Below are 13,760 nucleotides of genomic sequence, written 5' to 3' on the forward strand. Positions count from 1 at the left end.
GCACTCCATTATACCCCAATCTGCCCCATTCACTCCCATCCGCCGTACTCCATTATACCGCAATCCGCCCCATTCACTCCGATCCGCCGCACCCCATTATACCCAGATCTGTCCCGTTCAGCCCAATCCGCCCTATTCACCCCAATCCGCCACACTCCATTATACCCCAATCTGCCCAATTCAGTCCAATCCGATGTACTCCATTATACCCCAATCTGCCCCATTCACCCAAATCTGCCCCATTCACCCCAATCTGCCCCATTCGCCATAATCCACCGCACTCCATTGTACCCGAATCTGACCCATTATACCCCAATCCGCCGCACTCCATTATACCCCAATCTGCCCCATTTACCCCAATCTGCCCCATTTACTCCAATCTGCCCGAGTCCATTATACCCGTCTGCCCCATTCACTCCAATCTGCTGAACTCCAATATAACCCAATCTGCCCCATTCACTTCAATCCGTGTTCCATTATACCCCGATCTGCCCCATTTACCCCAATCCGCCACACTCCATTATACCCCAAACTGCTCCATTCACTCCAATCCGCTGCACTCCATTACATCCTAATATACACCATTTATTCCAATCCGCCACACTCCATTATACCCCCAATCTGTCCCATTATACCCCAATCTGCCCCATTTACCCCAATCTGCACGTTTTACCCCAATCTGCCGCACTCCATTATACCCCAATCTGCCACATTTACTCCAATCCACCACACTCCATTATACCCCAATCTGCCCCATTCACTCCAATCCGCTGTACTCCATTATACCGCAATCCGCCCCATTCACTCCGATCCGCCGCACCCCATTATACCCAGATCTGTCCCGTTCACCCCAATCCGCCCTATTCACCCCAATCTGCCACACTCCATTATACCCCAATCTGACCCACTCACTCCAATCCGCCACTCAATTATACCCCAATCTGCCCCATTGACCCCAATCTGCCCCATTTACTCCAATCTGCCCGAGTCCATTATTCCCGTCTGCCCCATTCACTACAATCCGCTGCACTCCATTATACCCCAATCTGCCCTATTCACCCCAGTTTGCCCCATTCACTTCAATCCGTCATGCTCCATTATACCCCAATCTGTCCCATTCACCCAAATCTGCTCCATTCACTCCAGTCCGCCGCACTCCATTATACCCCAATCTGCCCCATTCACTCCAACCCGCCACTCCATGATACCCCAATCTGCCCCATTCACTCCAATCCGCTGCACTCCATTATACCCCCATCTGCCCTATTCACCCCAGTTTGCCCCATTCACTTCAATCCGCCGTGCTCCATTATACCCCAATCTGCCCCATTCACCCCAATCCGCCCCATTCGCCATAATCCATCGCACTCCATTGTTCCCCAATCTGACCCATTCACCCCAATCCACCGCACTCCATTATACCCGAATATACCCCTTTCATTACAATCCGCCACACTCCATTATACCCCAATCTGCCCAATTCACTCCAATCTGATGTAATCCATTATACCCCAATCTTCCCCATTCACCCAAATCTGCCCCATTCACCCAAATCTGCCCCATTCACCCAAATCTGCCCCATTCACCCAAATCTGCCCCATTCGCCATAATCCACCGCACTCCATTGTACCCGAATCTGACCCATTATACCCCAATCCGCCGCACTCCATTGTACCCCAATCTGCCCCATATACCCCAATCTGCCCCATTTACTCCAATCTGCCAGTCCATTATACCCGTCTGCCCCATTCACTCCAATCTGCTGAACTCCAATATAACCCAATCTGCCCCATTCACTTCAATCCGTGTTCCATTATACCCCAATCTGCCCCATTTACCCCAATCCGCCACACTCTATTATACCCAAAACTGCTGCATTCACTCCAATCCGCTGCACTCCATTACATCCTAATATACACCATTTATTCCAATCCGCCACACTCCATTATACCCCCAATCTATCCCATTATACCCCAATCTGCCCCATTTACCCCAATCTGCACCATTTACCCCAATCTGCCGCACTCCATTATACCCCAATTTGCCACATTTACTCCAATCCACCACACTTCATTATACCCCAATTCGCCCCATTCACTCCAATCCGCCGTACTCCATTATACCGCAATCCGCCCCATTCACTCCGATCCGCTGCACCCCATTATACCCCAATCTGACCCACTCACTCCAATCCGCCACTCAATTATACCCCAATCTGCCCCATTGACCCCAATCTGCCCCATTTACTCCAATCTGCCCGAGTCCATTATTCCCGTCTGCCCCATTCACTACAATCCGCTGCACTCCATTATACCACAATCTGCCCTATTCACCCCAGTTTGCCCCATTCACTTCAATCCGTCATGCTCCATTATACCCCAATCTGTCCCATTCACCCAAATCTGCTCCATTCACTCCAGTCCGCCGCACTCCATTATACCCCAATCTGCCCCATTCACTCCAACCCGCCACTCCATGATACCCCAATCTGCCCCATTCACTCCAATCTGCTGCACTCCATTATACCCCCATCTGCCCCATTCACCCCAGTTTGCCCCATTCACTTCAATCCGCCGTGCTCCATTATACCCCAATCTGCCCCATTCACCCCAATCCGCCCCATTCGCCATAATCCATCGCACTCCATTGTTCCCCAATCTGACCCATTCACCCCAATCCACCACACTCCATTATACCCAAATATACCCCTTTCATTACAATCCGCCACACTCCATTATACCCCCATCTGCCCATTTACCCCAATTTGCCTCATTCACTCCATGCTCCATTTTACCCCAATCTGCCCCATTCACTCCAAACCAACGCGCTCCACTATACCCCAATCTGCCCCATTCACTCCAATCCGATGCGCTCCATTATACCCCAATCTGCCCCATTTACCCCAATCCGCCGAACTCCATTATACCCCAAACTGCTCCACTCACTCCAATCCGCTGCACTCCATTTCACCCTAATATACACCATTCATTCCAATCCGCCACACTCCATTATACCCCCAATCTGTCCCATTATAACCCAATCTGTCCCATTTACCCCAATCTGCCCCATTTACCACAATCTGCCCCATTTACCACAATCTGCCACACTCCATTATTCCCCAAGCTGCCCCATTCACTGCAATCTGCCGTACTCCATAATACCCCAATCCGCCCCATTCACTCCGATCCGCCGCACTCCATTATACCCAGATCTGTCCCGTTCACCCCAATCCGCCCCATTCACCCCAATCCGCCACACTCCATTATACCCAAATCTGACCCACTCACTCCAATACACCACTCAATTATACCCCAATCTGCCACATTGACCCCAATCGGCCCAATCACCCCAATCTGCCCCATTTGCCATAATCCACCGCACTCTATTGTACCCGAATCTGACCCATTATACCCCAATCCGCCGCACTCCATTATACCCCAATCTGCCCCATTTACCCCAATCTGCCCGAGTCCATTATACCCGTCTGCCCCATTCACTCCAATCTGCTGAACTCCAATATAACCCAATCTGCCCCATTCACTTCAATCCGTGTTCCATTATACCCCAATCTGCCCCATTTACCCCAATCCGCCACACTCCATTATACCCCAAACTGCTCCATTCACTCCAATCCGCTGCACTCCATTACATCCTAATATACACCATTTATTCCAATCCGCCACACTCCATTATACCCCCAATATGTCCCATTATACCCCAATCTGCCCCATTTACCCCAATCTGCACCATTTACCCCAATCTGCCGCACTCCATTATACCCCAATCTGCCACATTTACTCCAATCCACCACACTCCATTATACCGCAATCCGCCCCATTCACTCCGATCCGCCGCACCCCATTATACCCAGATCTGTCCCGTTCACCCCAATCCGCCCTATTCACCCCAATCCGCCACACTCCATTATACCCAATCTGCCCAATTCACTCCAATCCGATGTACTCCATTATACCCCAATCTGCCCCATTCACCCAAATCTGCCCCATTCACCCCAATCTGCCCCATTCGCCATAATCCACCGCACTCCATTGTACCCGAATCTGACCCATTATACCCCAATCCGCCACACTCCATTATACCCCAATCTGCCCCATTTACCCCAATCTGCCCCATTTACTCCAATCTGCCCGAGTCCATTATACCCGTCTGCCCTATTCACTCCAATCTGCTGAACTCCAATATAACCCAATCTGCCCCATTCACTTCAATCCGTGTTCCATTATACCCCAATCTGCCCCATTTACCCCAATCCGCCACACTCCATTATACCCCAAACTGCTCCATTCACTCCAATCCGCTGCACTCCATTACATCCTAATATACACCATTTATTCCAATCCGCCACACTCCATTATACCCCCAATCTGTCCCATTATACCCCAATCTGCCCCATTTACCCCAATCTGCCCTATTCATCCCAGTTTGCCCCATTCACTTCAATCCGTCATGCTCCATTATACCCCAATCTGTCCCATTCACCCAAATCTGCTCCATTCACTCCAGTCCGCCGCACTCCATTATACCCCAATCTGCCCCATTCACTCCAACCCGCCACTCCATGATACCCCAATCTGCCCCATTCACTTCAATCCGCTGCACTCCATTATACCCCCATCTGCCCTATTCACCCCAGTTTGCCCCATTCACTTCAATCCGCCGTGCTCCATTATACCCCAATCTGCCCCATTCACCCCAATCCGCCCCATTCGCCATAATCCATCGCACTCCATTGTTCCCCAATCTGACCCATTCACCCCAATCCACCGCACTCCATTATACCCGAATATACCCCTTTCATTACAATCCGCCACACTCCATTATACCCCAATCTGCCCCATTTACCCCAATCTGCCCCATTTACTCCAATCTGCCAGAGTCCATTATACCCGTCTGCCCCATTCACTCCAATCTGCTGAACTCCAATATAACCCAATCTGCCCCATTCACTTCAATCCGTGTTCCATTATACCCCAATCTGCCCCATTTACCCCAATCCGGCACACTCCATTATAGCCCAAACTGCTCCATTCACTCCAATCCGCTGCACTCCATTACATCCTAATATACACCATTTATTCCAATCCGCCACACTCCATTATACCCCCAATCTGTCCCATTATACCCCAATCTGCCCCATTTACGCCAATCTGCACCATTTACCCCAATCTGCCGCACTCCATTATACCCCAATCTGCCACATTTACTCCAATCCACCACACTCCATTATACCCCAATCTGCCCCATTCACTCCAATCCGCCGTACTCCATTATACCGCAATCCGCCCCATTCACTCCGATCCGCCGCACCCCATTATACCCAGATCTGTCCCGTTCACCCCAATCCGCCCTATTCACACCAATCCGCCACACTCCATTATACCCCAATCTGACCCACTCACTCCAATCCGCCACTCAATTATACCCCAATCTGCCCCATTGACCCTAATCTGCCCCATTTACTCCAATCTGCCCGAGTCCATTATTCCCGTCTGCCCCATTCACTACAATCCGCTGCACTCCATTATACCCCAATCTGCCCTATTCACCCCAGTTTGCCCCATTCACTTCAATCCGTCATGCTCCATTATACTCCAATCTGTCCCATTCACCCAAATCTGCTCCATTCACTCCAGTCCGCCGCACTCCATTATACCCAAATCTGCCCCATTGACTCCAACCCGCCACTCCATGATACCCCAATCTGCCCCATTCACTCCAATCCGCTGCACTCCATTATACCCCATCTGCCCTATTCACCCCAGTTTGCCCCATTCACTTCAATCCGCCGTGCTCCATTATACCCCATTCACCCCAATCCGCCCCATTCGCCATAATCCATCGCACTCCATTGTTCCCCAATCTGACCCATTCACCCCAATCCACCGCACTCCATTATACCCGAATATACCCCTTTCATTACAATCCGCCACACTCCATTATACCCCCATCTGCCCCATTTACCCCAATTTGCCTCATTCACTCCATGCTCCATTTTACCCCATTCACTCCAAACCAACGCGCTCCACTATACCCCAATCTGCCCCATTCACTCCAATCCGATGCGCTCCATTATACCCCAATCTGCCCCATTTACCCCAATCCGCCGAACTCCAGTATACCCCAAACTGCTCCACTCACTCCAATCCGCTGCACTCCATTTCACCCTAATATACACCATTCATTCCAATCCGCCACACTCCATTATACCCCCAATCTGTCCCATTATAACCCAATCTGTCCCATTTACCCCAATCTGCCCCATTTACCACAATCTGCCACACTCCATTATTCCCCAAGCTGCCCCATTCACTGCAATCCGCCGTACTCCATAATATCCCAATCCGCCCCATTCACTCCAATCCGCCGCACTCCATTATACCCAGATCTGTCCTGTTCACCCCAATCTGCCCCATTCACCCCAATCCGCCACACTCCATTATACCCCAATCTGACCCACTCACTCCAATACACCACTCAATTATACCCCAATATGCCACATTGACCCCAATCTGCCCCATTCACTCCAATCTGCTGAACTCCAATATAACCCAATCTGCCCCATTCACTTCAATCCGTGTTCCATTATACCCCAATCTGCCCCATTCACCCCAAACTGCCCCAGTCACTCCAATCCGCTGTGCTCCATTATACCCCAATCTGCCATATTCACACCAGTTTGCCCCATTTACTTCAATCCGCCGTGCTCCACTATACCCCAATCTGTCCCATTCACCCAAATCTGCACCATTCACTCCAGTCCGCCGCCCTCAATTATACCCCAATCTGCCCCATTCACTCCAATCTGCCACACTCAATTATACCTTAATCTGCCCCATTCACTCCAATCCGATGTACTCCATTATACCCCAATCTGCCCCATTTACCCAAGTATGCCCCATTCACCCCAATCTGCCCCATTCGCCATAATCCACCGCACTCCATTGTACCCGAATCTGACCCATTATACCCCAATCCGCCGCACTCCATTATACCCCAATCTGCCCCATTTACCCCAATCTGCCCCATTTACTCCAATCTGCCCGAGTCCATTATACCCGTCTGCCCCATTCACTCCAATCCGTGTTCCATTATACCCCAATCTGCCCCATTTACCCCAATCCGCCACACTCCATTATACCCCAAACTGCTCCATTCACTCCAATCCGCTGCACTCCATTACATCCTAATATACACCATTTATTCCAATCCGCCACACTCCATTATACCCCCAATATGTCCCATTATACCCCAATCTGCCCCATTTACCCCAATCTGCCCCATTTACCCCAATCTGCCGCACTCCATTATACCCCAATCTGCCACATTTACTCCAATCCACCACACTCCATGATACCGCAATCCGCCCCATTCACTCCGATCCGCCGCACCCCATTATACCCAGATCTGTCCCGTTCACCCCAATCCGCCCTATTCACCCCAATCCGCCACACTCCATTATACCCAATCTGCCCAATTCACTCCAATCCGATGTACTCCATTATACCCCAATCTGCCCCATTCACCCAAATCTGCCCCATTCACCCCAATCTGCCCCATTCGCCATAATCCACCGCACTCCATTGTACCCGAATCTGACCCATTATACCCCAATCCGCCGCACTCCATTATACCCCAATCTGCCCCATTTACCCCAATCTGCACCATTTACCCCAATCTGCCGCACTCCATTATACCCCAATCTGCCACATTTACTCCAATCCACCACACTCCATTATACCGCAATCTGCCCCATTCACTCCAATCCGCCGTACTCCATTATACCGCAATCCGCCCCATTCACTCCGATCCGCCGCACCCCATTATACCCAGATCTGTCCCGTTCACCCCAATCCGCCACACTCCAATATACCCCAATCTGACCCACTCACTCCAATCCGCCACTCAATTATACCCCAATCTGCCCCATTGACCCCAATCTGCCCCATTTACTCCAATCTGCCTGAGTCCATTATTCCCGTCTGCCCCATTCACTACAATCCGCTGCACTCCATTATACCCCAATCTGCCCTATTCACCCCATTCACTTCAATCCGTCATGCTCCATTATACCCCAATCTGTCCCATTCACCCAAATCTGCTCCATTCACTCCAGTCCGCCGCACTCCATTATACCCCAATCTGCCCCATTCACTCCAACCCGCCACTCCATGATACCCCAATCTGCCCCATTCACTTCAATCCGCTGCACTCCATTATACCCCCATCTGCCCTATTCACCCCAGTTTGCCCCATTCACTTCAATCTGCCGTGCTCCATTATACCCCAATCTGCCCCATTCACTCCAATCCGCCCCATTCGCCATAATCCATCGCACTCCATTGTTCCCCAATCTGACCCATTCACCCCAATCCACCGCACTCCATTATACCCGAATATACCCCTTTCATTACAATCTGCCACACTCCATTATACCCCCATCTGCCCCATTTACCCCAATTTGCCTCATTCACTCCACGCTCCATTTTACCCCAATCTGCCCCATTCACTCCAAACCAACGCGCTCCACTATACCCCAATCTGCCCCATTCACTCCAATCCGATGCGCTCCATTATACCCCAATCTGCCCCATTCACCCCAATCCGCCGAACTCCATTATACCCCAAACTGCTCCACTCACTCCAATCCGCTGCACTCCATTTCACCCTAATATACACCATTCATTCCAATCCGCCACACTCCATTATACCCCCAATCTGTCCCATTATAACCCAATCTGTCCCATTTACCCCAATCTGCCCCATTTACCCCAATCTGCCCCATTTACCACAATCTGCACCATTTACCACAAGCTGCCCCATTCACTGCAATCTGCCGTACTCCATAATACCCCAATCCGCCCCATTCACTCCGATCCGCCGCACTCCATTATACCCAGATCTGTCCCGTTCACCCCAATCCGCCCCATTCACCCCAATCCGCCACACTCCATTATACCCCAATCTGACCCACTCACTCCAATACACCACTCAATTATACCCCAATCTGCCACATTGACCCCAATCTGCCCCATTTACTCCAATCTGCCAGAGTCCATTATACCCGTCTGCCCCATTCACTCCAATCTGCTGAACTCCAATATAACCCAATCTGCCCCATTCACTTCAATCCGTGTTCCATTATACCCCAATCTGCCCCATTCACCCCAAACTGCCCCAGTCACTCCAATCCGCTGTGCTCCATTATACCCCAATCTGCCATATTCACCCCAGTTTGCCCCATTTACTTCAATCCGCCGTGCTCCACTATACCCCAATCTGTCCCATTCACCCAAATCTGCTCCATTCACTCCAGTCCGCCGCCCTCAAATATACCCCAATCTGCCCCATTCACTCCAATCTGCCACACTCAATTATACCCCAATCTGCCCCATTCACTCCAACCCGCCACTCCATTATACCCCAATCTGCCCAATTCACTCCAATCCGATGTACTCCATTATACCCCAATCTGCCCCATTCACCCCAATCTGCCCCATTCGCCATAATCCACCGCACTCCATTGTACCCGAATCTGACCCATTATACCCCAATCCGCCGCACTCCATTATACCCCAATCTGCCCCATTTACCCCAATCTGCTCTTCACTCCAATCTGCCGCATTCCATTATACCCCCAAATCTGCCCTACTCACCCCAATCCTCTGCACTCCATTATACCCCAATCTGCCCCCTTCACTCCAATCTGCTGACCTCCAATAGAACCCAATCTGCCCCATCCACCCCAATCTGCCCTTCACTCCAATCCGCCGCACTCCATTATACCCCGACCCGCCCCATTCACTTCAATCCGCCCCATTCGCCATAATCCACCGCACTCCATTGTACCCGAATCTGACCCATTATACCCCAATCCGTTGCACTCCTTTATACCCCAATCTGCTTCATTCACTCCAATCTGCCGCACTCCATTATACCCCAGATCTGCCCTACTCACCCCAATCCTCTGCACTCCATTATACCCCAATTTGCCCCCTTCACTTCAATCCGCCGTACTCCATTATACCCCAATCTGCCCCATTCACTCCAATTTGCCGCACTCCAATATAACCCAATCTGCCCCATTCACCCCAATCCGCCCCATTCGCCATAATCCACCGCACTCCATTGTACCCGAATCGGACCCATTATACCCCAATCTGCTGCGCCCCATTATACCCCAATCTGCCCCATTCACACCAATCTACCCCACTCCATTATACCCCAATCTGCCCTATTCACTCCAATCTGCTGAACTCCAATATAACCCAATCTGCCCCATTCACTCCAATCCACCGTACTCCATCATACCCCATTATGCTGATTCACTCCAATCTGTCGCACTCCATTATACCCCAGATCTGCCTCATTCACCCCAATATGCCCCATTTACCCCAATCCGCCGCACTCCATTATACCCCAATCTGCCCCATCCAATCCGCCATACTCCATTATACCTCAATCTGCCCCATTCACTCCAATTTGCTGCACTCCATTATACCCCAATCCGCCCCATTCACCCCAATCCGCCCCATTCGCCATAATCCACCGCACTCCATTGTACCCCAATCTGACCCATTATACCCCAATCTGCTGCGCTCCATTATACCCTAATCTGCTCATTCACTCCAATCCGCCACGCTCCATTATAGCCCAATCTGCCCCATTCACCCCTATCTGTCCCATTCACTCCAATCCGCCGCGTTCCATTATACCCCAATCGCCCCATTCACCCCAATCCGCCGCACTCCATTATACCCCAAACTGCTCCATTCAATCCAACCCTCTGCACTTCATTATACCCTAATATACCCCATTCATTCCAACCCGCCACACTCCATTATACCCCAATCTGCCCCATTTACCCCAATCTGCCTCATTCACTCCAATCCGCCACGCTCCATTATACCCCAATGTGCCCCATTCACCCCAATCTGCCGCACTCCATTAAACCCCAATCTGCCCCATTCACTCCAATCTGCTGAACTCCAATATAACCTAATCTGCCCCATTCACTTCAATCCGTGTTCCATTATACCCCAATCTGCCCCATTCACCCCAAACTGCCCCAGTCACTCCAATCCGCTGTGCTCCATTATACTCCAATCTGACCCATTCACTTCAATCCGCCCCATTCACCCCAATATGCCCCAGTCACCCCAATCTGCCCCAGTCACCCCAATCCACCCCATTCCATTATACCCCAATCTGCCCCATTCACTCCAATCTGCCGCACTAGATTATACCCCAAACTGCCCCAGTTACTCCAATCCGCTGTGCTCCATTATACCCTAATCTGCCCTTCACCCAAATCCGCCGCACGCCATTATACCCAAAACTGCTCCATTCACTCCAATCCGCCGAACTCCAATACACCCCAATCTGTCCCATTCACCCAAATCTGCCCCATTCACTCCAATCAGCCGTACTCCATTATACCCCAGATCTGCCTCATTCACCCCATTCACCCCAATCCGCCGCACTCCATTATACCCAAATCGGCCCCATTCACTCCAATCTGCAGAACTCCAATATACCCCAATCTGCCCATTCACTCCAATCCGCTGCACTCCATTATACCCCAATCTGCCCCATTTACCCCAATCTGCCTGATTCTCTCTAATCCGCCGCGCTCCATTATACCCCAATCTGCCCCATTCACCCCAATCTGCCCCATTCACTCCAATCCGCCGCACTCCATTATACCCCGACCCGCCCCATTCACTTCAACCTGCTGCACTCCATTATACCCCAATCCGCCCCATTCACCCCAATCCGCCTCATTCGCCATAATCCACCGCACTCCATTGTACCCCAATCTGACCCATTATACCCCAATCTGCTGCGCTCCATTATACCCCAATCTGCCCCATTTACCCCAATCTGCCTAATTCACTCCAATCCGCCGCGCTTCATTATACACCAATCTGCCCCATTCACTCCAATCCGCCGCGTTCCATTATACCCCAATCGCCCCATTCACCCCAATCCACCGCACTCCATTATACCCCAAACTGATCCATTCACTCCAACCCTCTGCACTCCATTATACCCTAATATACCCCATTCATTCCAACCCGCCACACTCCAATATACCCCAATCTGCCCCATTTACCCCAATCTGCCTCATTCATTCCAATCCGCCGCGCTCCATTAAACCCCAATCTGCCACATTCACTCCAATTCGCAGTGCTCCATTATACCCGAATCTGCCCCATTCACACCAATCCGTCCCATTCACACCAATCACCCCACCCCAATCTGCCTCAATAAACCCAACCCCAATCTACCCCAATAAACCCAACCGCAATCTACCCCGCTCTACCCAGACTCCCCTCTACGCCAATCTGACCCACTTCACTACAATTAGGGCTCCCGGTTTTATGGTATCTATTTTTTTGCCATTTCCGTCTGTAATTATCCGTATTTATTTTTTGGGCATTTTTTCTGTATTTATCCACATTTATTTTTGCCACACGCAAAAGAAGACGCTACAGCTAGTATTTTTCCACTTTTATGTAAATTAAAAACACAGCGAAAATAAAATGCCTTTCTACACTTGAAGTTGAAGGCATTGAGTAAACTTAGTGCTGTACTACTTCTATAATATACAAGAAATGCATTGCATTTGTTAGTACCACAGTATTAATTGATCCAACTTTCGAGTGCTACATACATTAGCCGCAATTCCCACAGTAAAAACGTCTGCTTTTTTCACAGTAATTATTTTTTTTTTTTTAATGTTTCCTTACCGGTGCTTTGGTAGCCATAGTTCATTCAGGGCACCTGTTGTCTTTTAAACTGCTTGTCATTGGATTAAAAATAAAATCAAACAGCCCAGAGCACACAGAGCAAGTGCTAAAACCTACAGAGCTCCTAAACTGGATGTGCTCTCAACGTCGAACCCCCACTGATTTTTAATTGCTGGACTGGAACCATCTCAAAAGGATACAGGCCTTTCTGTGTCTCTAAAGTAGTAAGGAAAAGGAGTGCTGTACGCCGAAAAACAGCCCCTGCCAACAGGAAGGTACCAACCCCCCTTGCGCCCCCACGATTAATGCACTTGATTTATGTCGGGCTATCAGTGAACATCATTGGCAAATTACACAAGGCCACAAGTTCCCCACAGTACTCTTATTGGGGAAAGGATATTTCCTTCTCTATTACATTCTAGTCTTGGTATTCTCCCACTCATCTGCACTTCTGGTCTGTCTCACTCTTGTCACTGTTGTCCTACTTTCCTCTTCCTTCTTTCTCAGTTTTCAGCCTGTCCCCATCTTGCTCTGGATTAAAGTAAGTCCAGGCTCCCAAAAAATGTGTTCTGGGTGATAACACCTTCACAGACGAGGTGCTGCAAGTACTGCAGGAGTGAGGGAGACACAGGTCAGGACCCTAGTTCAACAGGTGCAGTGTGCTCTTGGGCAGATGTGTACACATGTGTACTCCTTCTGAGTGCAATAAAATGAGTAAAATATAGTTGGGCGTAGGTGGCAGTAGTTATTTGTAGCTCTGCGAAGCTGCAAACCTGAAACAGCAAGCGCTATATAAATGAATACGTTGTTGTCACATTACACTCGATGCTGGAAAACGCATCTCTGTAGCTTGTGTTTGCCGTGTCTTTGAACCATGGCAAGGGGTGGAAAGGAGAACGCCTCACTCTCTGTCTCGATTCAGCCCAGGGGGGCCTTTCTTCACGGGGAGGAAACGCCAGGCATTCCCTGAACAGACCAGGCCGTGTCTGC

This window comes from Triturus cristatus, chromosome 11, assembly GCF_964204655.1.
Source record: "Triturus cristatus chromosome 11, aTriCri1.1, whole genome shotgun sequence".
Classification (NCBI taxonomy): domain Eukaryota; kingdom Metazoa; phylum Chordata; class Amphibia; order Caudata; family Salamandridae; genus Triturus; species Triturus cristatus.